Consider the following 26456-nt stretch of genomic DNA (forward strand, 5'->3'; position numbering starts at 1 on the left):
TTTATTTATTTATTTATTTATTTATTTATTTATTTATTTATTTATTTTGAGAGAGAGAGAGAGCATGTGCACACCTGAGCCGGGGGGAAAGGCAGAGAGAGAGAGGGAGAGAAGGAGAATCCCAAGCAGGCTCTGCACTGCCAGCATGGACCCGGATGCAGGGCTCAAACCCATGAACTGTGTGAGTTCATGACCTGATCTGAAATCAAAGACTTGGACGCTCAACCGACTGAGCCATCCAGGTGCCCTTGTCCAATTATTACTTTAGGTCAAAGGTGGGCAAACTGCAACCCATGGGCCAAATTGGCCCCACCACCTGTTTTGAAATTAAAGTTTAATGGGACACACTTTTTATTTTTATTTTTTTTTAATGTTTATTTTTTTTGAGAGAGAGACAGTGTGATCAGGGAGGGGCAGAGAGAGAGGGGGACACAGAATGTGAAGCAGGCTCCAGGCTCTGAGCTGTCAGCACAGAACCAACACGGGACTCGAACTCACGAACCATGAGATCATGACCTGAGCCGAAGTTGGGTGCTTAACAGACTGAGCCACCCAGGTGCCCCGGGACACATGCTTTTATTATATGTTGTCTATAACTGCTTTTGTGCTACAAGGGCAGAATTGAGTAGCTGTGACAGAGACCGTATGGCAAACAAAGGCTAAAATATTTACCATCGGACCTTTTACTGAAAAAGTTTGTCTCTGATTTAGGTCTTCATTACACCCAACGTGTAATAATCACCTCCTAACTGATCTCTTAGCCTCTGCTCTCTCTAGAAGTTTTTCTAAAATATAAATCCAGTAAGGTTGTACTCCCCCAAAACCCTTTGTTGGCTCCTCATTTTCTGCAACTCCGTAATGAAGTTTTTAGGATTTGTCATGATCTAGCTCCAATCTTCTGCAGCCTCTTCTCTTCTTCCTCTCCTCTCTGTCTTGTACACCAGCCACAGCAGACCATGGAACAGGTCAGTGGCTCCCATCCCTTCTCTGGAATGTCCTCTTGTCTGTTCTCTACTGGCTTCTGTGTGAAGTCTGTCCTGATCTCCTTCCCCTACACTCCTATAAATCACAATAAGGTAAATTGTACTGCAATATCAAGCAACCCCAAATGTTAGTGACTTAAAACTACAAATCAGTTGAACAAGAATAAGGTATACACAGGTGCCCCACTTCCAGAGAGCTCGACAAGCACGTATGATGTTTTTGTTCCTCCCAAGAATGGGAAAAAAACAGCCTAGTCACCCCCCCCCCTTTTTGTAATATGCATGCAATGACTACCTTATTAACAGATATTTGTCATTTTGTCTGAAACTTGTCATTTTGGCGCTTGTAGAGGTTGTGGTTGATAAACAATTATAAAAAGAGAACTTCATTTAAGGAAGAAAGAATGGAAAGTCTGAGAAGATGAACCGTAACTAAAGGGTCATGCTTAGAGCTGCTTTTGGCCACAGTAAGAGCTCAGTAAATGCTGGCTCACAGCTTGCCCACTGCTGCTTTCCATAAGTCCACTTATTGAGCCAGTCCCCCAGGCGGGGAGTGTGGAAGCAGTGAGGAGAGAAGGAGGACCCAGCCTCTGTCTGAACTGGAGTGATGCCTTCATTGGTGCCTTCTTCCCTGCGGGGTATAAAACCATGTTTGATTTGCTCCAAGTGTCACAGGAAGTTTCTCCAGGACTGCCTCCTCTCTCTATTCTGAATGCACTTGCTCTGTCCTTGTCCCACCTCCTGATATTTGGTTTCTGCCCAGCCCCTTCAGACTGGCTCTCGGGAGAGTATCAGCACCTGTTAATGCAGCCTATCTACTCACCTTCATTCCGGGGAGCACGTTGGGAGCAGTCTCTGCTCTGCTAGCCCTGGGCTGATCCCTGACTTCCTGTGTTGCCATTTCTACGTCTTTGCTTTATACTCTGGCCCTGGGACACCCACTAATCCTACGTGTTTCTGAAATCATTGTTTGCCCTACCTTGGCAAGCGAGGATTGCTTGCCAAGCCATCCTTGGCTTGGCCATTTGTTTGGGGTCCTACTGTTGTGTCTTGCTCTCTTCCTTGCCCTCCCTGTTGACTGATCGACTCTGAGCACCACCTGGAGCACTGGATCCTGCCCTCGTTCTTCCACGTATTGCCCTCTCAGAACCCACTGGAAAACCAGGCTTGGAAATCCATACCAGCATCATCCCTGACTCCACAGCCATCCTGTGCCTTACCCCACACACACCTCTGGCCCTAAGAACTCTTTTTTTTTTTTTTTTTTTTTTAAGTTTATTTGTTTTTGAGAGAAAGAGAACATGAGCAGGGGAGGGGCAGAGAGAGACGGAGAGAGGGAATCCCAAGCAGGCTCCACACTATCATTGTGGGGCCCAATGCAGGGCTTGAACCCATGAACCTTGAGATCATGACCTGAAGTTGAAATCAAGAGTTTGATGCTTAACCAACTGAACCACCCAGGTACCCCCCAAGAACTCTCGATGTAGACCTGATTAAATTTATCATACCGTACTGGGATTAGGTGTTGTAGCACCAGCCTCTCAGTGGGGTGCTGAACACTGTCCCCTTTTGGGAACCTACCTCCCACTTTGACTTCTTTTCCAATCCCAGTCTGCAGCCTGGGTCCTGATTTTGAGATTGACCTTGCTCCTCCATTGCTGGACACTGTCCCAGGCTATCCTCTACCAGGCTTCTGAGTCTTCTTTTGAACCTGGAGCCCTGTGCTCTCTCACACCGTTGCTGCCCACCATCCCCATGTTGGGGTCAGCTCTTTAGAAATCTTATGGGGAAACCTCAAGGATCACTGGTCTACAAGTATTAAGAGTGGCTTCTCTCCACCCATAGAGTTTATTTACTTATATAAAGCACTCAGTTTGGTGTCTGGCCTACAATAAGCCTTTCTAATGTTATTTGTTGTTGTTATCACCCTCTAATTAAAGCAGGCAAGGTTTGTTCCTCAAAGAGGAAGGCATACGTAACAGGTAAAAATAATAAGCCATACTTTAGTTTTAAAGTTTTTTTTTTTTAATGTTTATTTATTTTTAAGAGAGAGAGAGTGCACATGAGCGGGGGAGGAGGCAGAGAGAGAGGGGACAGAGGATCCAAAGCCGGCCCTGTGCTGACAGCAGAGAGCCGGACTTGGGCTCAAACTCACGAACCACGAGATCATGCCCTTAATCGAATTCAGACGCTCAACCAACTGAGCCACCCAGGTGCCCCAGTAAGCCATATTTTAAAGGTTAATGGACACTTCGGCCCCTGCCATGTTGCCTCAAACCAGGCGCCCTGTAACCAGCACGTAGGACTTACCTTGACCTTTTGTGAGCTAGGACTCCCTCTTGATCTATTCCTGTGGCTGTACTCTCAGTTTGTGACCCAATTATCCCTTTCATCCAATCTCGTGCCCCTATGAAGTCACTTTTCCTACTCTTCACTACAAGTGACCCTTCACCTGAATGAAGACTGAGGGTTGCTAATTGTCCTTTCCCTAATAACTTAGCGAAGTGTGAAGAGCTGGTAACTTAGACAATGTCCAGAACCTACTGGCTTCTTTCATTCTGAGTGAACTGTGGGCACTGGGCATCTCTTAGGTCAGGAATTAGATTCCAGTGTACATGGGCTTTGAAACAGGAAAATACAGGAGTGGGTTTTGGGTTGTCAGGAGCTGTACAGGTGTTGATCACAAATTCCAGGAACAGGGGGCTTCTGCCATCAAGGCTATGTGGTCACTGGGGAAAGTCAGGTGGGATGTCAATTGTGAATAGTGAAAAAGGAAGAGGAGCTTCACCAAAAGCAAGAAGGAATCTGAAAGAAAAAATATGTGGCTTCCTCAGGTCCTGGTCCTGTGCCTGGTCCACTAAGAATAATGTATGAAAAACAGTGGGTGCCTGGGTGGCCCAGTTGGTTGAACACCCAACTCTGGATTTCAGCTCATGTCCTGATCTCATGGTTCCTGGGATCAAGCCCTGTTGGGCTTGCACTGACAGCACAGGGCCTGCTTGGATTCTCTCTCTCTCTCTCTCTCTCTCTCTCTCTCTCTCTCTCTGCCCCTTCCCTGCTCACACTCCCTGTCTCTCTCAAAATAAATCCATAAATGTAAAAAAAAAAAAAAAAAGAAAGAAAGAAAAGAAAAAAAAAGAATGAATGAATGGATTCAAGGAGGGAAGGAAAGAGAAGAAAAATTAAAAGACACTATCAAGCCAGGGGCGCCTGGGTGGCTCAGTCAGTTAAGCCTCCGACTTCTGTTCAGGTCATGATCTCATGGTTCATGGGTTCCAGCCCCACATGGGGCTCTGCTGACAGCTTGGAGCCTGGAGCTTGCTTCAGATTCTGTGTCTCCCTGTCTCTCTGCCCCTCCCCTCCTTGCTCTCTCTCTCTGTCTCTCTCAAAAATAAATAAGCATTAAAAAATTTTTTTTAATAAATAAATAAATAAATAAATAAATAAATAAATAAATAAATAAATAAAAACACTATCAAACCAATAAAATAAATAAGAGCAAGATTTGGCTTTCAGTGACCTGGGACCTTCCTTCCCCACCTCCTACCTTCCCTCCCTCTCTTCTCTCTTTCTTCCCATCCAGTGGTGCTGACTCTTGTCCCCATGAGGGTGGCAGAAGACACTATGTGCAGAAAGAAAATTGGCTAGGGTTACCTGGGCGGCCCACTGGGTTAAGTGTCTGATTCTTGGTTTTGGCTCAGGTCATGATCTCATGGTTCGGTGAGTTCGAGCCCCACACTGGGGCTCAGCGAGAAGCTTGCTTTGGATCCTGTGTCTCTCTCTCTCTGCCCCTCCCCCTCTCACACTCTGTCTCTGTCTCTCTCTCTCTCAAAAATAAATAACATTAAAAAAGAAAGAAAACCAGCGAGCTTGGTCTGAAGGGGGGTGCGGGGCCTGCAAGACCTATGGGAGAACACAGTCTGAAGCAGTCCCCTTAGCAACAGGGCCGAGCAGAATGCTTGGTTTCAGAAAGGAACTAGCAAGATTAGCTGGAATGAGGGCTTAGGTGAGGTGCACCAAAATGAAGCAAATGTTCTCTCTTGTACAGAGACAGCTTTGGGATGAAATGTTAAGGCAAAGCACTGATCAATACGGTTCACTGGTATAACAGTGTGTAACTGTTAAGAGAATTTTATCCCCATATCATAAAATTCACCCTTCTACAGGGTGAATCCAGCAGTTTTCAGTATATTCACAGAGTTGTGTAACCGTCCCCATTATCTGATCCTAGAACATTTCATCACCCTGTATCTATTAGCGGTAACTTCTCATTTTTCCCTCCCCTAGCCCCTGGCCACCAATTTACTTTCAGCCTCTACATTTGCCTATTCTGGACATTTTATAAAAACACAATCCTACAGGGGCACCTAGCTGGTTCAGTCGGAAGAGCATGCAAATCCTGATCTTGGGGTTGTGAGTTCAAGCCCCATGTTGGGTGTAGAGATTACTAAAAAATAAATAAATAAAACTTTAAAAAGTGGAATCACACATTCCGTGTGTGGCCTTTTGTGTCTGTTATTTCACTTAGCATGATGTTTTCAAGGCTTACCCATTTCTTTTCAGGTTTATTTATTCACTTTGAGAGAGAGAGAGAGAGAGACAGTGCAAGGTGGGAGGGGCAGAGAAAGAGGAAGAGAGAATCCCAAGCAGGCTATGCACCATCAGCACAAACTGCTACGTGGGGTTCGAGTCCACGAACTGGGAGATCATGACTTAGGCCGAAGTCAAATGCTGAACTGACTGAGCCACCCAGGCACCCCAAGGCTTACCCACATTATAGCATGTATCAGTGCTTCATTCCTTTTTATGGCTAAATAATATTCCATTTTATGGATATGCCACCTTTTGTTTATCCCCCTTCATCATTTGAAGGGCATTTGTGTTATTTTCACTTTTTGGCTATTTGAATTAATGCTATTATGAACACTTGTGTCCGGTTTCTGTGTGGACATGTTTTCCTTCCTTTTGAGTACACATGTAGCAGTAGAGCTGCTGGGTCATATGGAAGGTAACTCTATGTTTATCTTTTTAGGGAACTGCTCAACTGTTTCCACAGTGGCTGCACTATTTTACCTCCCTGCCATAAATGTCTGAGGGCTCCAGTGTCCACACACACACATCCTTGCCAACACTGATTATTCTCCATCTTTTTTAATTTTTTTATTTTTTTATGTTTATTTTTGAGAAAGAGAGAGAACAATTGGGGGGGGGGGTGGTAGAGAGAGAGGGAGACACAGAATCTGAAGCAGGCTCCAGGCTCTGAGCTGTCAGCACAGAGCCCGACGTGGGGCTTGAACCCACACACCATGAGCTCATGACCTGAGCTGACGTCAGACGCTCAATCGACTGAGCCACCCAGGTGCCCCTGTCCATCTTTTTATTGTAGCCATCCTACTGGGTGTAAAGCTATACCTCATTGCAGCTTTGATTTGTACTTTTCTACTAATGATGTTGAGCATCTTTTCATAGGTTTGTTGGCCATTTGTATATCTTCTTTGGAAAATTATCTAAAACACTATGTGATTTTAACCGTGTACACACATAACCAAATTCCCCGGTACACTCTGAGACTGTGTACGAGTTCTGATAATTGCTTATTCAAGTTGCCATCAGTGGTTAGAATGAAGAGGAATATTCCTGAGGCTTCCTCAAAGGAAGAGGAATTCTGTGTGGGTTGATGTTTTTCCTCAAAGGGCTTTTCTTGGCTGTCAGGTGGCATATTACTGTGAGGATTAAATTGAGTATTAAATATGGGCAGCAGGATATTCAGTGGCTCAGTTCAGCAGTACTGGTTATTTAAGGTCTGCATCTGTTCCGATTGGCTGATGCCCATGCCTTGATGTTTTTTTAACGTTTGGAATACCATGCCTACATATTGAGTGCCCAGCTCGTGTGTCTGGCAAGCAGTTGGTAATTGTTAATTTCTTTCCTTCCCTTCTTTTGTTGAGCTCCTTTATGTCCTGCCATCATCAAAAGTAGGCCGCTGATTGCTGGTATGTATATTTTATTTTCACCTTACCCTGGACCCAAGAGTGTTTTTTGATGCTCTTTGGTGGCTGTCCTCGTTCTTTATCATGAAGATCATATATCTCTGTGTGGCTATTTGCTTCCAGGACTTTGGCAACTGCTCCTAATCCTGGAGTCCCCTCTTCAGACACCTGGTCTGTTAACCTGAAGACCCTTTTCATTTTATGTGTGTATGTATGTTTGTATGTCTGTATATATTAGGCTCCACACCCAACCTGGGGCTTGAACTCATGACTCTGAGATCAAGGGTCACATGCTTTACTGACTGGGCCAGGCAGGTACCCCCTGAAGACCCTTTTTAAAGGTCATCTTTTTGTGTGGACATATTGGGTTCACATTTGGTCGTGTTCTCACTCACTGATACCAACAGTGGTAATCAACTGGTGTAATGCTGACCAAAAAAATGTGTCAGTTGTGGAAGTGTTTGTAATACTGAGCAGAGGGAAACAATTTAAATTTTATTAATATGGGATTGCTAAAGAAAGCCTGGTACAGCCATAGATTGCAGGGGTTGGCACACTTTTTCTGTAAAGGACCAGATGGTAACGGTTTAGGCTTTGTGGGCAACAGAATCTCTGATGAAACCATTCAACTCAGCTGTCTTAGTGCAAAAGCAGCCATAGACAATATGTAAATAAGTGGGTGTGGCTGCGTTCCAGTAAAATTTCATTTAGGTGTTGGGCCATCTTTGATCTGCAGACCATGGTTTGCTGACCTCTGACATAACGAACTCCTTCCATGTGGCTGTTAAAGGATCTAATAGAATTATGTGTATTGACAAAGATGTCCATCAAGTTTAAATATTTATATATATATGATGTATATTTTTAGGAAGAAGGAGAGCAAAATTACACACACACTTGTACAGGCCCGAAAAAGAGCCTTAAAAGACACACACCCACCTGTTAACAGTAACACACAGAGTGAGGAAGTTGAGGAAGTGGGGAGTGTGGGGCAGATGGGTACTTTTCCTTACTTGACTGTTGTACACGGAAAGAGCCTTGGTTTTGTAATTTAAAAAAATTGGGGGCGCCTGGGTGGCTCAGTTGATTAAGCATCTGGCTCTCGATTTCGGCACAAGTGATGATCTTGTGGTTCCTGAGATGGAGTTCTGCATCCGATTCTGCACTGACAGTACAGAGCCTGCTTAGGATTGTCTGTCTCCTCTCTCTGCACCTCCCCCTGCTTGTGCTCTCTCTCAAAATAAACAAACAAACAAATAATAAAATTCAATTGAGATTTTTTAGATTCAAATTAGTTTTACTGGTCTTATTCATAAGGTGCATAACATGTATCCTACATAAAATGTAACAAGTTCACAATCATAATGGCCACACAATCAACAATACACTGCGTCTGAGCTGCAGAATCTTACGGTTATAAGTGGGAGTCTAGATGGATCCATGGACAAAGGGGAGGCAGATTTGGTTGAGATGCCAGCTCAGAGCCTTGGTTGGGAAGCATGAGGCTGAATCTGGAGCCGGGTCTGAGGCAGAGTTGGGGACAGATGCATCAGCCTCAACGCAGGCCTTCCCTGGTCAACAATCCCCTGCCATCGGGCTCCTTCTAGATGTGGAGGGTGTCAGGAATGTTACAGGTCCTTAGATGCACTTTTGCGTGAGCCAAGAGCTGAAGGTGGTGGGTGGAGGATGTCTGTACCCTGGCAGGTGAAACGACGCAGAGTAGTAAATAGGTGAAGTGTCTGGCTATGGAATGGGTGCGCCACAGGGGGGAGTGCAAGTGGGAGGGGCTCTTTGTGGGATAGGTCACATCTGAGTCACTCTGAAGTATGAATAGGAGTTTGCCACATCAGCCAAGGCAAGACAGGAAATTCCAGGCAGACTGAAGAGCAGAGATGAAGGTTCAGAGATGGGAAATACTGTCAAAGTCATCCTAAGAAGTTTATGAACAGAGAGGCTGAGAGACCGCGGGTCAGGAAGGGGAACCAGCAGAGGGTTGCAGGCAAGGGAGACAGGAAGTCACATCTGAGCTTTAGAAGATTTTCTGGTGGCCACGGGGAGTGGGGGAAGAGCCATCAATCATCTCTTGTCCAGGCGGGAAGTGACATGAGCCTGGATTCAGCTGATGAGTGCATTTAGACCATGTTGCCCTCACCTCTGGGCCATTCTCTAAGCTGTCCTTCTGCTTGCCATGTTCCCTCCCCTCCTCTTGGCATGGCCAGTTCTCCTTCAGTCTTTTAAATTTTTTAAAACTCAGTCATTACCTCCACCAAGAAAAGTTCACTGACATTTTAGATCCTAACACTCCCAGCTGGGTCAAAGACCTCAACTCAGGGCTCTATGAGGCTGTGTATATCCCTGTGTCTCCATGTGAATCCCGTTGCTTTATGACTGTTGATTTCTGACTTACCACTAGACTGTGATTTTCTTAGGGTAGAGGCCAGGTTTCACTAATCTTTAGATCGTGATCTCACGGTTCATGAGTTCGAGTCCTGCATCGGGTGAACTCGAGCCCCACTTCGGGTAAGCCCTCTCTTGGCACAGAGAAAGGGATTAGTAAATACCTGTGACTGAATAGATAAAAGGATGAATGAAAGGTGAAGCGGGGAGATGAGAGATGCTGGGGAAGCTGAATTAGGTTAACAGTTTGTTTTATTTGAGGCAGATTTGCCAGCAATTTATTTAACACAGGTTCACTGTGAGAATTTCACAAGCCAGTGGCATAAAAACCAATTATAGATTAATCGCACTATTGTTCCAGGCAAGGGAGGATGAAAAGAATAAAGTCCAAATTTAGTTCAGGTATACCTTTATAGGAGAGATGACTTAGCCAATGAGAGAGCTGACATCCGGGTGCCAGTATGGAAGTCAGAGTCCCCTGTTGCTAGAGCTCGTTTCTAGGGAATGCTGGTGTAGGTGTTGGGCAAGAGGTAAAGGAGTCACCTTTATGCCCCAAGGTCTTTAGAGAGCTATTTAGATCAGCAAAGAGTTGCTTTGGCCAGACCAAACACTGGGATGGTCCTCACAAATGCACAGTATTTATGGTCTAAATGTCCCGTTGACATAGTTGCTTCTTTGTATGTTTTTACTTGATAAGCCCCCAGGGGTGCCCCACAAGAGCTGACCTACTGAGTGCTTATCAGTGACAACAGATGAGATGGTGACCTCCTGACACAGCTTACTTTATTCTTCTATCAAAATGGCTTTATTCTTAAAAACAACCTCAGTTTTGTCATAATAAAACCAATACAGGGTACCTGGGTGGCTCAGTGGGTTAAGCATCTGACCTCCGCTCAGGTCATGACCTCATGGTTCGTGAGTTTGAGTCCTGCGTTGGGTGAGCTCGAGCCCCACTTCGGGTAAGCCCCGCTTCTCTCTCTCTTCCCCTTGTGAGATTCTCTCTCCCTTTCTCTCTCTCTCTCTCTGCTCCTTACTCACTTTGGCCCCCTCTCAAAAAATAAAATAAAATAAATAAAATAAAATAAAATAAAATAAAATAAAATAAAATACCCAATACACAACACTTGTCAAGTGATTGAGCAGGGCTAGTGGGAAGGTGGGCAGTGAGAGGGGTTTTCTGGTTTGGGAGTCAGGGAGGTCTGAACTGCTTTTACTCACAATACTTCTGACACCCAGTGTGTGTGGGTTTTTCCTCTCAGTAACCACTTCAATTCAATTTTGATACTCTCTACCTGGAGTTAGAGAGGCAGTAAGGAGGCTGGGTCCCACAAGATGCTCCCACATCAGATGCCAACTCCAAGTCCGGGTTCCCAACGGTGCCTGACCAACTGGCTTTAAATTGGTGGTTTTCACAACCCCCTGTTCAGGTTCAGTAATTTGCTGGAATGGCTCACAGAACTCAGGGAAATGCTTTACTTAGATTTTTCAGTTTATGATAAAGGATACAACTCAGGAGCAGCCAGACAGAAGAGGGGCATAGGGCAAGGTTTTAGGGGGTCGGGTGGGGTGGCATGGAGCTTCTCTGCCCTCTCTGGGTGCTCAGTCTCTGAGTGAGCTCACCGACCCAGAACATTTCCAAACCCCATCCTGAAGCATTCTAGGAACTCCCAGCCCCTAGTCAGTTCATCAGCAGACAAAAGACATGCATTACTTTAGAGATTCCAACGGTTCTAGCTGCTGTGTACCAGGAATCCAAGACAAAAACCAAATATATCTTTATCCCAGGAAGTGATACTGGCATAAACCAAGGCAGGGGATAGGGGAAGAAAAACAGGTACGAGAAGGAAGATTGTGCAGTTATCTATTGTATAGTGACACAGAACAACAATGATCATTTATTTCATTTTTTTAAAGTTTATTTTATATGTTTTGAGAGAGAGAGAGAGAGAGAGAGAGAGAGAGAGCAAGAGCAGGGGAGGGGCAGAGAGAGAGAGGGAAGGAGAGAGAGTCCCAAGCAGGCTTCCCACTGCTGGCACAGAGCCTGACTCAGGGCTCAAACTCACAAACTGTTAGATAATGACCTGAGCTGAAATCAAGAGTCGGACACTCAACTGACAGCCACCCAGGCACCCCAATAACAATCATTTATGATTATGTTTCGCCGTGGCAGGGGTTGAGTGACCACCCCCCACTCCTACTCCTGGGCCAGGCTAACAGGCCCTAGATGTAGGCGTGGCTTTTGTCAGGCCTGTTCTGTGTCTTCTACATCTGTTGTGTCTCAGTGTAGTGTAGAATGCCCCTTACTGGCTTTCCTTAGCGTCTCCGTACCACCCACGTATTCCAGGAATCCTTTCTCTTAATCTTTGCAAGAGGCCTCTTTTAAATGCCCAGACCCCAGATGCTCAGGGCTTTGGCAACCTTGTGAAAAAACGTCTCTCATGTGATCCGTTCTCTATACTTAGAGGGGCCACATTTTAGGACTCTTTCTTGCATATAACTGGAAGCCTGGCAGGCATTGGTTTAAGCAAAAATGGGAATTTATTGGCTCACATAAGTGAAAATTCCAGGGGCTGGATCTAACGTTAGCCATGGCTGGATATAAATGTCAGGACCTTGACTCATTCATGATTTAGTTTTGCTTCCTGGCTGTAGGCTGTATTCTCAGCAAGCTCTCCCTGTGTGATGGCAAAAAGTGGCTGTAGCAGCTCCTGCCCATTCCTCTCCAGCCAAGCCCAGCCAGAAGGAGGAAGCCTTTATCTATAGAGGGGCCTGCAACAGCCCGAGAGTCATTCTAATGAGGCCAGTATGGTTGTTTGCTGGCTCCTCAACTCATCTTTGAGGTCAAGGGCCAGCAGCAATGTCTTCTGCTGGATAAGGAGGGATGGGTCCTAGGGAGTAGCAGAAACAATAAATGTTCACTATGGGTAGCGGGGGCAACACTCTGAAATCCCACCAGGGTGGAGCTTAGACCGCACAGGGCACAGTGCCTGGCACTTTGCAGCTCTGGAAATACCCCCGCATTTCATGAAAATGTGGTGCCACAAAGCCACCACCTGGGACTCTGGCCTTATGGTCAATGGGGGCCCAAAGGATGGGGGTGCCTGCTGGCTGAGTCAAGATACTCTGGAGACCTGCAAGGCACAGGCTCTTTTCATTTGCAATATTTAATTGCTAATCTCTCTAGGGAAATACAGGCAAAAGGGCCACTACCCACCCCACCCCCACCCCCACCCTCGCCATACCCCCAGAAATACAGCAGGAAATCAAGTCTTTTAAGGTTGTTATAGCCGTAGTACCTATTCTGTAGTTTCCAATTCTTTTTCCTAGGTGGAATCTAGGAACCCAATTTATTAATTTGTTCACTCATCTGCTAAGCATTTATTGATCACCTACTCTGGGCCAGACATCATAGGTACAAGGGTGTATAAGGCCCAGCCTTCGCTCTTGAGGCTCACAGGACAGAGCAGGGGAGAGAGACTGAAAAAATGACCATCCTGAACTTGATGATTCTGTATAATAAAGGAATAGAGGAAGAGCTTTGGAAGGAAGGCACAACCCTTCCTTGGGGGCCTGGAACCCACAGCCCTGGGGTCCATTCACCTGTGCAGTTTCTCAAAACAGTGGGGTTGACATCGCCTCACTTCATGCCTGGTGCACCGGCCTGTATTGCAAATGGGAGGGTAAAGTTGGCAAAAACTAGCAAAATATTCCCAGCATTTTCTCTTCTGGGAACATACCTTTCCGAGCACACGTAGGAAATTAAACACATACAAGGTTTTTCACTGCAGCGCTGTTGGTAGTTGCAAAGGCTGGAAATAACCTTGAGGCTCAGCATTAATAAAAAAAAGATGGTATAACCACACAAAGGAATACTATACAAACTAGAAAATCAACTCAGTCTGTGAGGATCTGGAACAGTCTCTGAGGCATACTGAGAAGTGAAAAAGCCAAGTGTCTGAACTGTGTTCTAATGTGCTGCCTTTTTTACAAAAAAAAAATAAAAAAAGAGAGAAAGAGAGAAGAGGAAAATGATATATTTTGCTTGTACATATATAAACTAGCTCTGGAAGGAAACAAAAGAAACTTATATTTTCTTTGGAGAGAGGACCTGGGCATCTGAGGGGACAAATTTTTACCACCTTTTACTTTTTTTTTAATGTTTATTTATTTTGAGAGAGAGAGAGAGAGAGAGAGAGAATGAGCAGGGGAGGGGCAGGGGGAGAGAGGGGCAGAGGATCCAAAGCGGGCTCTGTGCTGACAGCAGAGAGCCTGATGTGGGACTCAAACTCACAAACCTGTGAGATCATGCCCTGAGCTGAAGTTGGATGCTTAACCGACTGAGTCACCCAGGCACCCGACCACCTGTTACATTTTAATGTCCTATCTTTTTTAAAAAAGCACCCCCTTCCTTATTTTTAACTGAAGGCAGGAAGAGGGGGTGGTAATTTGTATCTCGGGATGGGGAGGGTGGGCCTGACTGATTTCATCTCAGTGATCCCTCTATCTTCCCCCAGAAAGGCCATCTTTGGGCATTTTTCTTCACGTTGACTTGGCATGAACTTTTAGTGTCACCAGTAGCTGCTCAACCTAATATTAGCTTTCATTTCCTTTTCCCCGCCCTACGGAAGACATCGTGCTTTCACAAACTTCAGGGTTCGGTGTGTGTAAAGTCCTGAGGCTCTGACCTGACGGTCACTTGGTTGGTTCCAGCTGCTGGCAGCTGTGCGACACTCCAGCCGCTCACGCTTTATTGCTTGCAGGCAGCAGCTGTTTTCAGCTAAGTTTGCTCCTTGTTCTGCGACTGTTCCAGTTGTTAGCTCTTCCTGCTCCGCTGGGGAAAGTCCCTTTAAAAGCCATGTGCTTAAAACTGAAACCAAAGTATAACGGCCAACGGTCACCACAAAGCACCCCCTAAATACTCTCTGATGTCCTGGCTTGAGGAACCCAGCTCCTAAACCTAGTAGTTTCTAAATCTAGATTTTTTTCCCTCCAGAGAGGGGTTTTTGTCCCCTGTCTCTCCCTCCCCACCATGCCTTTGCTTTTATGATTCATATTTTAAATTTAGCCAAGAATTGAAGAACTTTTTTTAAAGGCGAAAAGATGATCGGTCCCCTCTTTCTTTCTCCTCCAAACCAAAGGAGCAGGCATTTCCCTTAGAAATGTTTTTTTCTTAATTAAAAATTTTTTTAAGTTAATTTATTTTGAGAGAGAGAGAGAGAGAGGGAGGGAGAGAGAACGCAAGTGAGGAAGAGGCAGAGAGAGAGGCAGAGAGAAAGAATCCCAAGCAGCCTCCATGCGAGGAGTGCAGATCTGGACTTGGGACCCGAACTCACAAATGGGAGATTATGACCTGAGCCAAAATCAAGAGTTGGACATTTAACCAACTGAGCCACCCAGGCGCCCCTTCCTTAGGGATCTTTAGTGGGGTACAGGGGTTTACTTTAGGGGCCAGGCAGGTAAAGCAAATTCGACTGGCCACCCACGAGTGAGGTTAGCAGTGGGGGTGGGGACACTGAAAGAGCCCGGACACCCAGGCCCTTACACAGGAGGCAGCTGCTGCTGTGCTCTGGCTCATATTGGTACATGGGATTTGGGGGAGGGGTGGTTGACTGAGGCGGGGAGGCATGCAGGATTTTGATGTGAAATTCCATGCATCTTTAAGACATGGTGAGGGTCCCAATCCAGGGTAGGCCTCCCGTGCACATACTCTTCCCTAGGAAAAAGGCTGCACCTCTAGTTTTCTCCTGTGCCCCTTGGTTGGAAGCCTTCAGTGTGTTGGGACAGCCTTAGGATGGCTGCATGCATGCTACTTGACCTCTGTCATAGTCCGTTCTGTCTGCTATAACAAAATAGCGTTGACCGAATAGTTTATGAACAACAGAAATGTATCTCCCACCGTGCTGGAAGCTGGGAAGTCCAAGTTCATGGGGCAGGCAGATTCAGTGTTTGGTGAGGGCCTGTTTCTTTGTTCATAGACAGCTGTCTTTGTGTCCCCACATGGAGGAAGGCACTGGGGAGCTCGGTGGTGTCTCTTATAAGGCACTAATCCCATTCATGCGAACTCCACCCTTATGACCCAATCACCCCTAAAGGCCCCACCTCCTAATTTCATCACCTTATGGGGGTAAGATTTCAACCTATGGATTTTGGGGGACACAGACATTCAGGCCATAGCAATCTCGTACCACACAAGTCCATCATGCCCTGTGGAACCAAAAGCTGTTTGATTAATATGGTGACTCAAGGGGAGGTCTGTCCTGAATGTGAATGGTTTTAATAATTGTTTTGGTTGTTTTTGCTATTTAGTTTGTGTTTCTACTATCTAGCATTTCAAAATCATTTAAAATTGCTCATACCTTTTAGATTACTTAGAGTTTTTTTTTTTCCTATTTACTGTTTTTGGTTAACATCTATATTGCGACAGAATTCACATACTGTACAATTCACTCATTTAGCTTGTACAATTCATGGCTTTTAGTATATTCAGAATTGTGCAACCACCACCACAATCAATTTTAGAACACTTTTTTCTCTCTCTCTCTTTTTTTTTTTTTTTTTTTTTTTTTTTTTTTAGTAATCTCTATGGTCAATGTGGGGCTTGAACACATGACCCCAGATCAAGAGTTGCATACTCTTGAATATGCAGACTGAGCCAGCCAAATGCCCCACCCCCAATTTTAGAACGTTTCATTACTCCAAAAAGAAATCCACCTGGCAGTGACTCCAAATTTACTCCCCAGGAGAAATGCTCCCCAGCCTCAGGCAGCCATTAATCTACTTTGTCTCTATGGATTTGTGTATGACAGTCGTGTCATATAAATGGAATCATGCAATGCATGGACTCTGTGTCTGTTTTTTCCCTTAGTATGTTTTCAAGGCTCATCTATATTGTAGCATGTATCAGTACTGTATGCACATTCAGTGCTATGAATTTGTTTATTTTTTATCTTTATTTTTTTTGAGAGAGAGAGAGAGGGCACAAGTGAGCAAGGGGCAGAGAGAAGGGGCGGGGGGGGGGGAGAGAGAGAAGCAGGGCTTGTGCTCATTCGATGTGGGGCTCAAACTCATGAACTATGAGATCATAACCTGAGCCAAAGTCAGACATTAACCGACTGAGCCACCCAGGCACTTTTGTTTCTTTATTTTTTATAAAATTCCCTTTAGGTACTGCTCTCACAAATTCCTATTAAATTGCATTTTCATTTAGTTAAAAATATTTTACAGTTTAAGACTTAATTTTGAGACTTTTTTGACCCATTTGTTATTTGTGAAGTATGCTGTTTAATACATTTTATATTAATACATCCATATAATGGTTATAATATATATTAATATGTCCAAATATTTGGGGATCTTCCAGTTACTTTTCTGTTATTGATTTCTAGTTTAATTTCATTGTGGTCTGAGAGCAGACTTAGTATGATTTTTATTCTTTCAAATTCAGTGAAGTGCTTTTTTTTTTTATTAAGTTTATTTATTTATTTTGAGAGAGATAGAAAGGAAGGGTCAGAGAGAGAGGGAGGGAGAATTCCAAGCAGGTGATACATTGTCAGCACGAGCCCAACACGGGGCTGGATTTCACAAACCCTGAGATCATGATCTGAGCTGAAATCAAGAGTGACGCTCAACCAACTGAGCCACCCAGGTGCCCCACTGAAGCGTGTTTTATGGCCCAGGTATGGTCTATCTTGGTGAATGTTACATGGGAATTTGAGAAGAAAGTATATAGTCTGTTGTTGTTGGATGAAGTAGTCCATAAACGTCAATTAGATCCAGCTGATTGATCGTGCTGTTCAGTTCAGATATATCCTTACGATTTTCTGCCTGATGGATCTGTCCACCACAGAGAGAGAGTGCTGAAGTCTATACCAGTGAAACTGTCTATTTCTCAGCTCAGTTCCATCAGCTTTTGTCTCTTGTATTTTAATGTTCTGTTGTTACGTGCATATGGCTTAAGGACTGTTATATCCTCTTGGAGAATTGACATCTTTATCTCTGATTCTTCCTGTTTGAAGTCTGCTTTGTCTAGAATTAATGTAGCAGTTCCAGCTTTCTTTTGAGTAGTGTAAGCGTGGTGTGTCTTTCTCTATCCTTTTACTTTTTTTAAAAAATATCTCATCAACTTTATTAAATAATTCATGAATTGGGCAGCATGCCATCTAGCAAGTAGAGGGGAATCCCCCCATCCTTTTAACTTTAATCTGTCCGTGTCTTCATATTTAAAGTGGATTTCTTGTACACAACATATAATTGGGTCTCTTTAAATCCACTGTGACAGGGGCGCCTGGGTGGCTCAGTTGGTTAAAGTGTCTGACTTCGGCTCAGGTCATGATCTTACGGTTCGTGAGTCCGAGCCCCGCGTCGGGCTCTGTGCTGACAGCTCAGAGCCTGGAGCCTGCTTCGGATTCTGTGTTTCCCTCTCTCTCTGCCCCTCCCCTGTTCATGCTCTGTCTCTCTCTGTTTCAAAAATAAATAAAACGTTAAAAAAAATAAAAAAAAATAAATCCACTGTGACAGTTTCTGTCCTTTAACTGGTATATTTAGACCATTCACATCTACATTGATTATAAATGTAGTTAGATTAATGCCTACGATGTTTGTAACATTTTCATTCATAGTACTTGTTCTTTATTCTTTGTTTCTGTGGTAAAATATACATAACATAAAATTTACCATTTTAACCATTTTTATGCATACAGTTCAGTGGCATTAAGCAAACTCACAGTGTCGTATGACCATCACCATTATCTATTTCCAGAACTTTTGACAATCCCAAAAGAAAATCTGTACCCAGTAAACAAAAACTCCCCACTCGCCCTCATCATTGCCTCTGGGAAGCTCTATTCTACTTTTTGTCTCTATCAATTTGCCTCTTCTACCTACCTTATAAAAATGGTATCATAATATTTGTCCTTTTGTGTCTGGTTTATTTCACATAGTGCTATATATATATATTTTTTTCTTTTTTGAAGATTTTATTTTTAGCGGTACCTGGGTGAATCAGTCAGTCAAGCATGCCACTCTTGATTTCAGCTCAGGTCGTGATCTCAGGGTTGTGAGTTCAAGCCCTGTGTTGGGCTCCACACTGAGTGTGGAGCCTGCTTAAGATTCTCTCTCTCCCTCTCTCTCTATGTCCCTTCCCTCCTCAAAATAAATAAAGATTTAGAAAAAAAGGATTTTATTTTGAAATAATCTCCACACCCAATGTGGGGCTTGAACTTACAACCCTGTGATCAGAGTTGCATCTTCCACCAAGCCAGCCAGGTGCCCCTATACTATACTAAAGTATAATATTTTTGAGCTTCATTCATGTAGCATGCATCAGAATTTAATTCCTTTTTAAGGCTGAATAATAGTCCATTACATTGATATACCACATTTTGTTTATATATGTATCTGTTGATGGACATTTATTGTGTGGGAAAGGTTGTCACCGCATTTGGTGATTGTGCATAAATAATGCTGCTCTGAATGTCAGTGTACAAGTTGCCTGTTTGAGTCCCTGCTTTTCTTGCTTTCTTAACTTTCCTGTCTTTTCTGCTTTTTCTGGTTTTGAGTATTTAAATTAATTTAATTAATTAATTAATTTTTAATTTAAGTTTTTAAAATTTACATCCAAATCAGTTAGCATATAGTGCAACAATGATTTCAGGAGTAGATTCCTTAGTGTCCCTTAGCCATTTAGCCCATCCCCCCTCCCACAAGCCCTCCAGCAACCCTCTGTTTGTTCTCTATATTTAAGAGTCTATTATGCTTTTTCCCCCTCCCTGTTTTTGTATTATTTTTGTTTCCCTTCCCTTATGTTCATCTGTTTTGTCTCTTAAAGGCCTCATATGAGTGAAGTCATATGCTTTTTGTCTTTCTCTGACTGACTAATTTCACTTAGCATAATACCCTCCAGTTCCATCCACGTAGTTGCAAATGGCAAGATTTCCTCCTTTTTGATTGCCAAGTAATACTCCATTGTATATATGTATCACATCTTTTTTATCCATTCATCCATCGAGGGACATTTGGGCTCTTTCCATACTTTGGCTACTGTTGATAGTGCTGCTATAAACATGGGGGTGCATGTGTCCCTTCAAAACAGCGCACCTGTATCCCTCGGATAAATACCTAGTGGTGCAATTGCTGGGTTGTAAGGCAGTTCTACTTTTGGTTTTTTGAGGAACCTCCATACTGTTTTCTAGAGTGACTGCACCAGCTTGCATTCCCAACTTATTTTATTTTATTTATTTATTTTTGAGACAGAGACAGAGCATGAATAGGGGAGGGTCAGAGAGAGAGGGAGACACAGAATCTGAAACAGGCTCCAGGCCCTGAGCTGTCAGCACAGAGCCCGACGCGGGGCTCGAACTCACGGACCGCGAGATCATGACCTGAGCCGAAGTCGGACACCCAACCGACTGAGCCAGCCAGGCGCCCCTTATTTTATTTTTTTAATGTTTATTTATTTTTGAGAGAGAAAGAGAGACCGGGGGGGAGGGGCACAGAGAGAGGGAGGACAGAGGATCTGAAGCTGATTCCGTGCTGACAGCAGAGAGCCCGATGTGGGGCTTAAACTCACAGACTATGAGATCATGGCCCGAAATCAGACGCTTAACCAACTGAGTCACCCAGGTCTGCCCCTGGTTTTGAATATTTTAAAAAATTTTACTTTTCTCCTCTTAGCATATCAGTTATAGTTCTTGAAAAAAACTCTTTTTGGGGCACATGAGAGGCTCAGCCAGAGTCAGGCATCTGACTCTTGATTTCATGCAGAGCCTGCTTGGGACTTCTCTCTTCCCCTCCCCTGCTCATGATCTCTGCCTCTCTCAAAATAAATAAATAAACATTAAAAAACAAAACAAAACACCAGGGGCGCCTGGGTGGCTCAGTTGGTTGAGTGTCTGACTTTGGCTCAGGTCATGATGTCATAGCTTGTGAGTTCAAGCCCCGTATGGGGTTCTGTACTGACAGCTCAGAGCCTGGAGCCTGCATCAGACTCTTTGCTTCCCTCTCTCTCTCTGCCCCTCTCCTGCTTGTGTTCTGTCTCTCAAAAATAAATATTAAAAAAAAAAAAAAAACACCCAAACTCTCTTTAGTGGTTACTCCAGAGTTTGCTGGAGTTTGTTACAATTAATCAAAGTCTACTTTTCAATAACTCTAGGGGCACCTGGGTGGCTCTGTCAGTTAAGTATCCAGCTTCAGCTCAGGTCATGATCTCACGGTTCGGTCTGTGAGGTCGAGCCCCACGTCAGGCTTTGTGATGACAGCTCAGGGCCTGGAGCCTGCTTTGGATTCTGTCTCTCTCTCTCTCTCTCTCTGCCCCTCCCCTGCTCACACTATGTCTCTCTGTCTCTCAAAAACAAATAAATATTTTAAAAAATTAAAAAAAGGGGGGGGACAGCAATGAGAACTTGGGATCTCACTCCTCTGAACACCTCTCACGGCATTTGACCCACAGGACTCACTCTGACACCAGTCGAGGGATGAGAAGCTTCTTAGCACTCCTCAAGGAAGAATACTGCGCCTGGTGTGGGAGACAGTATCAGAGCCAAGGAGTGACCCCGCACAGCCAGGAGTGCAAGACTGGTTTGGCTATGTTTAGGAGAGCACAGGAGGAAGGCATTAGCTACACTGGAACATGGGAGAGATCACCTTTGAGCCTGGTCTCCGAGGAAGAGCACGCTCCTGCCTGGAGGGAGAGAGGGGCATTCAGACAGAGGAATAACATTGGAGGGGGATGCGTGACAGGGGAACGGAGGGGAGGTCAGTTGTGGCCAGAGAAGAGGGAATGTTTTGAATTTGTTGTTTCCGCTCTGGCCCTTAGATACTGGTGGCCCTTAGGTACTCCACTACTCTCTGGCTTTTTTTCTACTTTGCTCAAGATCTTGGGACAGCATCAGAACAAAATACAATGCATTCCAGTCCTCTGTGTTTCAGAGATGGCCACCAGATGGCACTCTTTCCCCCTTCCAAGGCACACTGGCTGCCACCTCGGCCCTTCTGTACCTCGAACCTGCGTATGGCTGCCTGAGGGCTAGCGGTTTGAGTGCCTTGGTGTACCTCTGACCCTTCATGGGGGGAGGTCTGGTCTCCCTCTAAAACATCCAGTGCTTCCCTGAGGGAGGACAGAGTCAAAGAGAATGAAATCCTGAGCCAGGGAGGAAGAGGCAATCTTTAAAACAGAGGCGACCCAGACAGTGTTGATCCGAAGCAAGGACAGGAAGACAGTACTGCTGTGCCTCGTGTCCAGGGCCTGGCTAGGGGCCAGGGGGCGGCCTTTCCTTGAGAGCCTGGGCCTCTCAAGGCCATGTCATTACATAGTGATGATGATGGGGGGGGCGGGGCAGCACCTGACCCCCGCCCCCACATCATCCAGTGTGAAGGATTAGAGGCTGATGTCACACCTGTGAGGAGTGAGGTAATTCATTTTCAGAAATTCCAAACAAAAACTGTGCTGTCTAGTTAACAATAGGTTTACAACCTATTGGAAATATATATGAAGCCACCTCCCCTTCTCCCCCCAGTGGAGTCCCAAACCCGGAGGCACTTCACTTCCTGGTTCTTCTTCCCCCTCCATCTCAGAGGCTTATTTTCATGGGCTCTGCAATGAGCACGTGCCAAAGAATAAAGGAGGGACTGAAAGTCTTTTTTTTTTTTTAAATTTTTTTAACATTTATTTATTTTTGAGACAGAGAGAGACAGAGCATGAACGGGGGAGGGTCAGAGAGAGAGGGAGACACAGAATCTGAAACAGGCTCCAGGCTCTGAGCTGTCAGCACAGAGCCTGACGCAGGGCTCGAACTCACGAACCGTGAGATCATGACCTGAGCCGAAGTCGGACGCTTAACCGACCAAGCCACCCAGGCGCCCCGGGACTGAAAGTCTTTAAGTCACCTCAGGAAATGTACATTTGTTCCAATTAGACTACTTTTTGCCTTACATGGGCATAGACAATGTCCAGGTAAGGCTGTCACCTCTGTAGTACTCAGCCAGTGAGAAATCAGGGGAGGGACTTGCATGTTGGGAGATAAATTGCCTGCTGCAACTGCCCCGAGTGTGCCCGTCCATCAGATACCGGCTCTTGCAAGAACGTTGCTTAAAGCCTCGCTTCACTGTTCTCCAAGTCTCTGCGTCCCTCCTTTGATTGGGTCAGTGGGCTTATTTCTCACACACCCTCCTGCCACTGGCAGATATGTCTCTTTTCTGTCAGTTCCTGGGTGTGCCATCTGGAACCAGCACCCCATGACCTTACAAGAGTCATAAACCCACACGCTTCAGGGGCTGGGGAAGTGGTGTATACCGATGAAGCTGAGGGTAGGGGCAGACGACAGGGAGCGGTGGGGTCTGGTGAGAGCACAGTGTCCTCTTGACAGCATTCCAATTCACATTTTCTTATAACACAGTGCTGGCCTGACCATGTACATCAGCATGCTACTTAGATTTAAAATGCCTGGCCCAGGATAAAGTCCAAACTCCCTGCCAGGCGCCCAGGCGCTGGGGACCCTTCACAGCTATTCCCATCTCCCACCTGGCCCCCAGGCACTTACACTCTAGCCACTGAACGTGCCAAGCCCCTCTACAACATTTGTCCCGGTCACATGCCCTTTGTCAGGAAGGCCCTTTCTCCCCTTCCTCACCTCATTCAAGAACCAGCTCAGGGGTGACCCTCCCCTCCGCTGGGTTGTGGGTACCTCAAAGGCCGACAGAGTCAGGACCACCCACCGCTTCACTCCAAGGGGCGACTTCACTTCTGATTCTTTGAGAATGGCTCCCCCTGGTGTTTTAGGAGTTGTGCGCTGCCGCCTCCAGGCAGGGAGCCGGTACTCAGCGTGATTTAAGTTACTGGGGTCGCGCACACCTCCACGGAGCGCCACCAGATGGCGCCCGTCTAGTCCTCTGGGGCCTCCATATCACAGGCGGGTGGTGACTGGGGAGGAGGGTTATGCACACATCTCTGGCATTTTTGGATCGCAAGCTTTTCTTTGTTCCAAATGGCCCGTGGATCTCATGAACCCAGTGGAGGCCGGCTTGAGGTGCATTTGTACCCCATTCTGCCCCCACAGCTAATTCTGAATACCCTTAGCCTCAGTTCCTTGCCACATGGATGATGTTGGCTCAAGAAATTGCTGGCTGAGTCATCAGACCCTCTCATGATGCTTAAGCTGTAAAATAACAGCTCTGTGCATCCCACTTGCCTAGACCTGCCCTGGATCAGTCTGTGCACCCTCCTGGCTTGGGAAGGCCATTGATTAGGCCTGGGGTCTGGGTGGGCTGGACTCCAGGAGAGGTTCTGGAAAGAGCCCCCTCAGCACCCTGAGCCTGTGGTCAGAAGAGGGGGATGCTGGGGAGACCCACCTACCGCTCCGGCACCTCCAGGAGGAGCTGGGCATTAACCATGAGAACAGCCGTGGCTAAAGGGCTATTCATCTGCCTTGTTTCTATCATTACTAGGGTCTCTGGAATTTTTTTTAAAGGGCCTGGGGGAGCTATCTGGTTGGAAGAAGGTAGCCTGTGGGGTGGAAATGAGGGAGGCACCTACAGATCTGCTTTGTGCCTAGTAAGGACATTGCTTTTGCAGTTTAATAAAGCAGCAATAGTTTCTAGAGATCTCTTTATAACAGTTACTTGAGGATGCTATTATGATTGTTTATTTTATTTTTTATTTTTTAAGGTTTATTTTGAGAGAGAGAGTGTGTGCACATGAGGCAGGGAGGGTCAGAGAGAGAAGGAGAGAGAGAATCCCAAGCAGGGTCTGTGCTGTCAGCACAGAGCCTGACACTGGATTTGAACCCACTAACGGTGAGATCATGACTTGAGCCGAGATAAAGAGTCCCATGCTTAACTGGCAGAACCAACCAGGCGGCCCTATAAGTTTTATTTATGAGGTTGATGAAGATTATAGTGGGAGTTACTCTGTTTCACTGTTAAATAATACGTTGGCTGCTAGTATGAACCAGATATTTTTATATTCTATTAAGAAATAATTCATCTATTATTAGTTTACCAAGAACTTTTAAAAATCAGATATAGCTTTTGAAATTCATAAAAGCAGACTTTCGGGCTCACATCAAGATAGATAGATAGATAGATAGATATACTTTTTTCCTTTTACCAATTAACTTGCTAAATTATGACAATAGATTTCCTGATACTGAAATATCCTGGCATTGTTGTAATAAACTTTAATTAGCAGCATTGCAGTGGTACTATTTTAATGTACTTCCTGATTAAGTTTCCTGGTATGTATTTTATTTAGAATTTTGCAACAATATTCATAGTACATTTTGTTTTCAGGATCTTTTTGGCTTTGTAAAATGTATTGGTAGACATATGTCCTTTTCTAGCTACTGAAACAAATTTTGAGGTGTTGAAGTTATTGCTTTCTTTCAGCTTTGAAAGAAATCATCTGTGAAACCATCTGGGCTTGGCACTGTACTAAGTTATAACGATGTGCGAACTTTGTGTGTGTGTGTGCGTGTGTGTGTGCGCACGCGCGCACATGCATGCATGCGTATGATGTTATTCGGTGCATAAAAGCTTGTGGATGTTTTTAAAATAGAGACTGCCAATATTAAATAACACTCTTTAATTCTTTACTGTTTTCTGGCTTGAATTTTACTTTGCTTGATATTCACACACCCTAAGTTCTTTCTGAGAACAATGTGCCTTTCTTGAAAAAATATGATTGAAAATGGTTTTGACCTCATCTGAGAGCCCTTCACAAAGATTTTTAAAACATTCATATTTATAGTAAAAAAATCTCTCTAGTCTTATTTCTGTCATCTTGAACTAAGCTTTCATTAAAGTAATGCTTCATTCTTTCACCCTTTGTTTTTGTAAATGAGTTATGTTTTCTTTATTTTTCTTAGGGTTTGTTTGTTTGTTTGTTTGGTCTTATATAGAATTGAGCTAAGCTGCGCATAACAGAAACACCCCTAAAATTCAATGACTTAAATATTATAGAAGTTTTTTCGTCTTCCTCATGAAGTTTGGAAGTAGGCAATCCAAGCCTGATAGTGACTCGGAAGTCAATGCTCAGAGCTGAGGCTCCTCCCAGATTTCTGGTCCACCATCTCTCATATAGTTTCTCTCTTTCAGGTCATTTCCTGGCTGTAGGTCAGGGTGGGAACTGGACTCCTGCATTCTGTGTTCCTTGCTGGAGACCATGCTTGCTGGAATCAAGTACCTGGGAGGATGACATCACAAACGACCTGAAGCACTGTGCTGGTTAATTTTATGTATCAACTTGGCTAGACCGTGGTGCCCAGTTGTTTGGTGGGTGCCCACTTGACCCACCATGGTGCTAGACCATGGTGCCCAGACACAGCCTGTTGCTGTGAAGGTATTTGGTATGTGATTAACATTTGCAATCAACTGACTTGACGTGAAAGAGATTACCCTCCATCCATAATATGGGTGGGCCTCACCCAATCAGTTGAAGGCCTTAAGAGCCAAAATTGAAGCTTCCTGGATAGGAAGGAATTCTGTCTTAAGATTGTAACATGGAAGAACTGCTTGAGTTTCCAGACTGCTGACCTGCTGTATGGATTTTGGTCTTGCTAGCCCCTACAGTTGTGTGAGCCAATTCCTTAAAAATCTCTTTCTCTCTCTACATGTACACACACGTATGTATGTAGGTGTGTGTGTGTGTGTGTGTGTGTCTTTAATCTCAGGACCCTTGCCTCAGCCCTGGATTTTGGTAAGAGCATTGGGAATAAGAGCCATGATGACAAAGAAGTCAGGTCTTCTCCACCAGTTCAAGTCTGTCTACACCAGGGGAAGACTCATGTAGTCCCCAGGGGTTAAGAGGTTAATATGGAGCTTTTATACATCAGTTTAGTACATGACAGTGGTGAACAATGATGAATTTGGGTGCTTCATATCCTGGTGCTTCCATTTACCCTGTTAATAATAATAGTTCTGAATTTGCATTTACAAATACACTCGAATTTTGTAACTTTGTATGGTGACAGATGGTGACTAAGTCTAGTGGTGTTCATTTCACAGTGTATGCAAATATCAAGTCATTATTGTTGTACACTTGAAACTAATATAATGTCATATGTCAATTATACTTCAGTTAAAAAAAAAAGGAATA

General features: G+C 44.7%; 1 long non-coding RNA gene across 2 annotated transcripts in view; it reads left to right on the forward strand.

The window, feature by feature from the left end:
* LOC121019177 (uncharacterized) overlaps window positions 1-26456 on the forward strand; it is a 29554-nt gene extending 3098 nt beyond the window's left edge. The window contains exon 3 of one of the 2 annotated variants that reach the window (XR_005785491.1): window positions 25457-26456. This is a non-coding gene — a long non-coding RNA (uncharacterized LOC121019177). Of the gene's footprint in view, window positions 1-57; window positions 107-25456 lie in introns of those variants that run through there. The other variant, XR_005785490.1, reaches the window with a different exon arrangement.

Source organism: Herpailurus yagouaroundi, unplaced genomic scaffold, assembly GCF_014898765.1.
Source record: "Herpailurus yagouaroundi ecotype Mexico unplaced genomic scaffold, PumYag 221, whole genome shotgun sequence".
Taxonomy (NCBI): domain Eukaryota; kingdom Metazoa; phylum Chordata; class Mammalia; order Carnivora; family Felidae; genus Herpailurus; species Herpailurus yagouaroundi.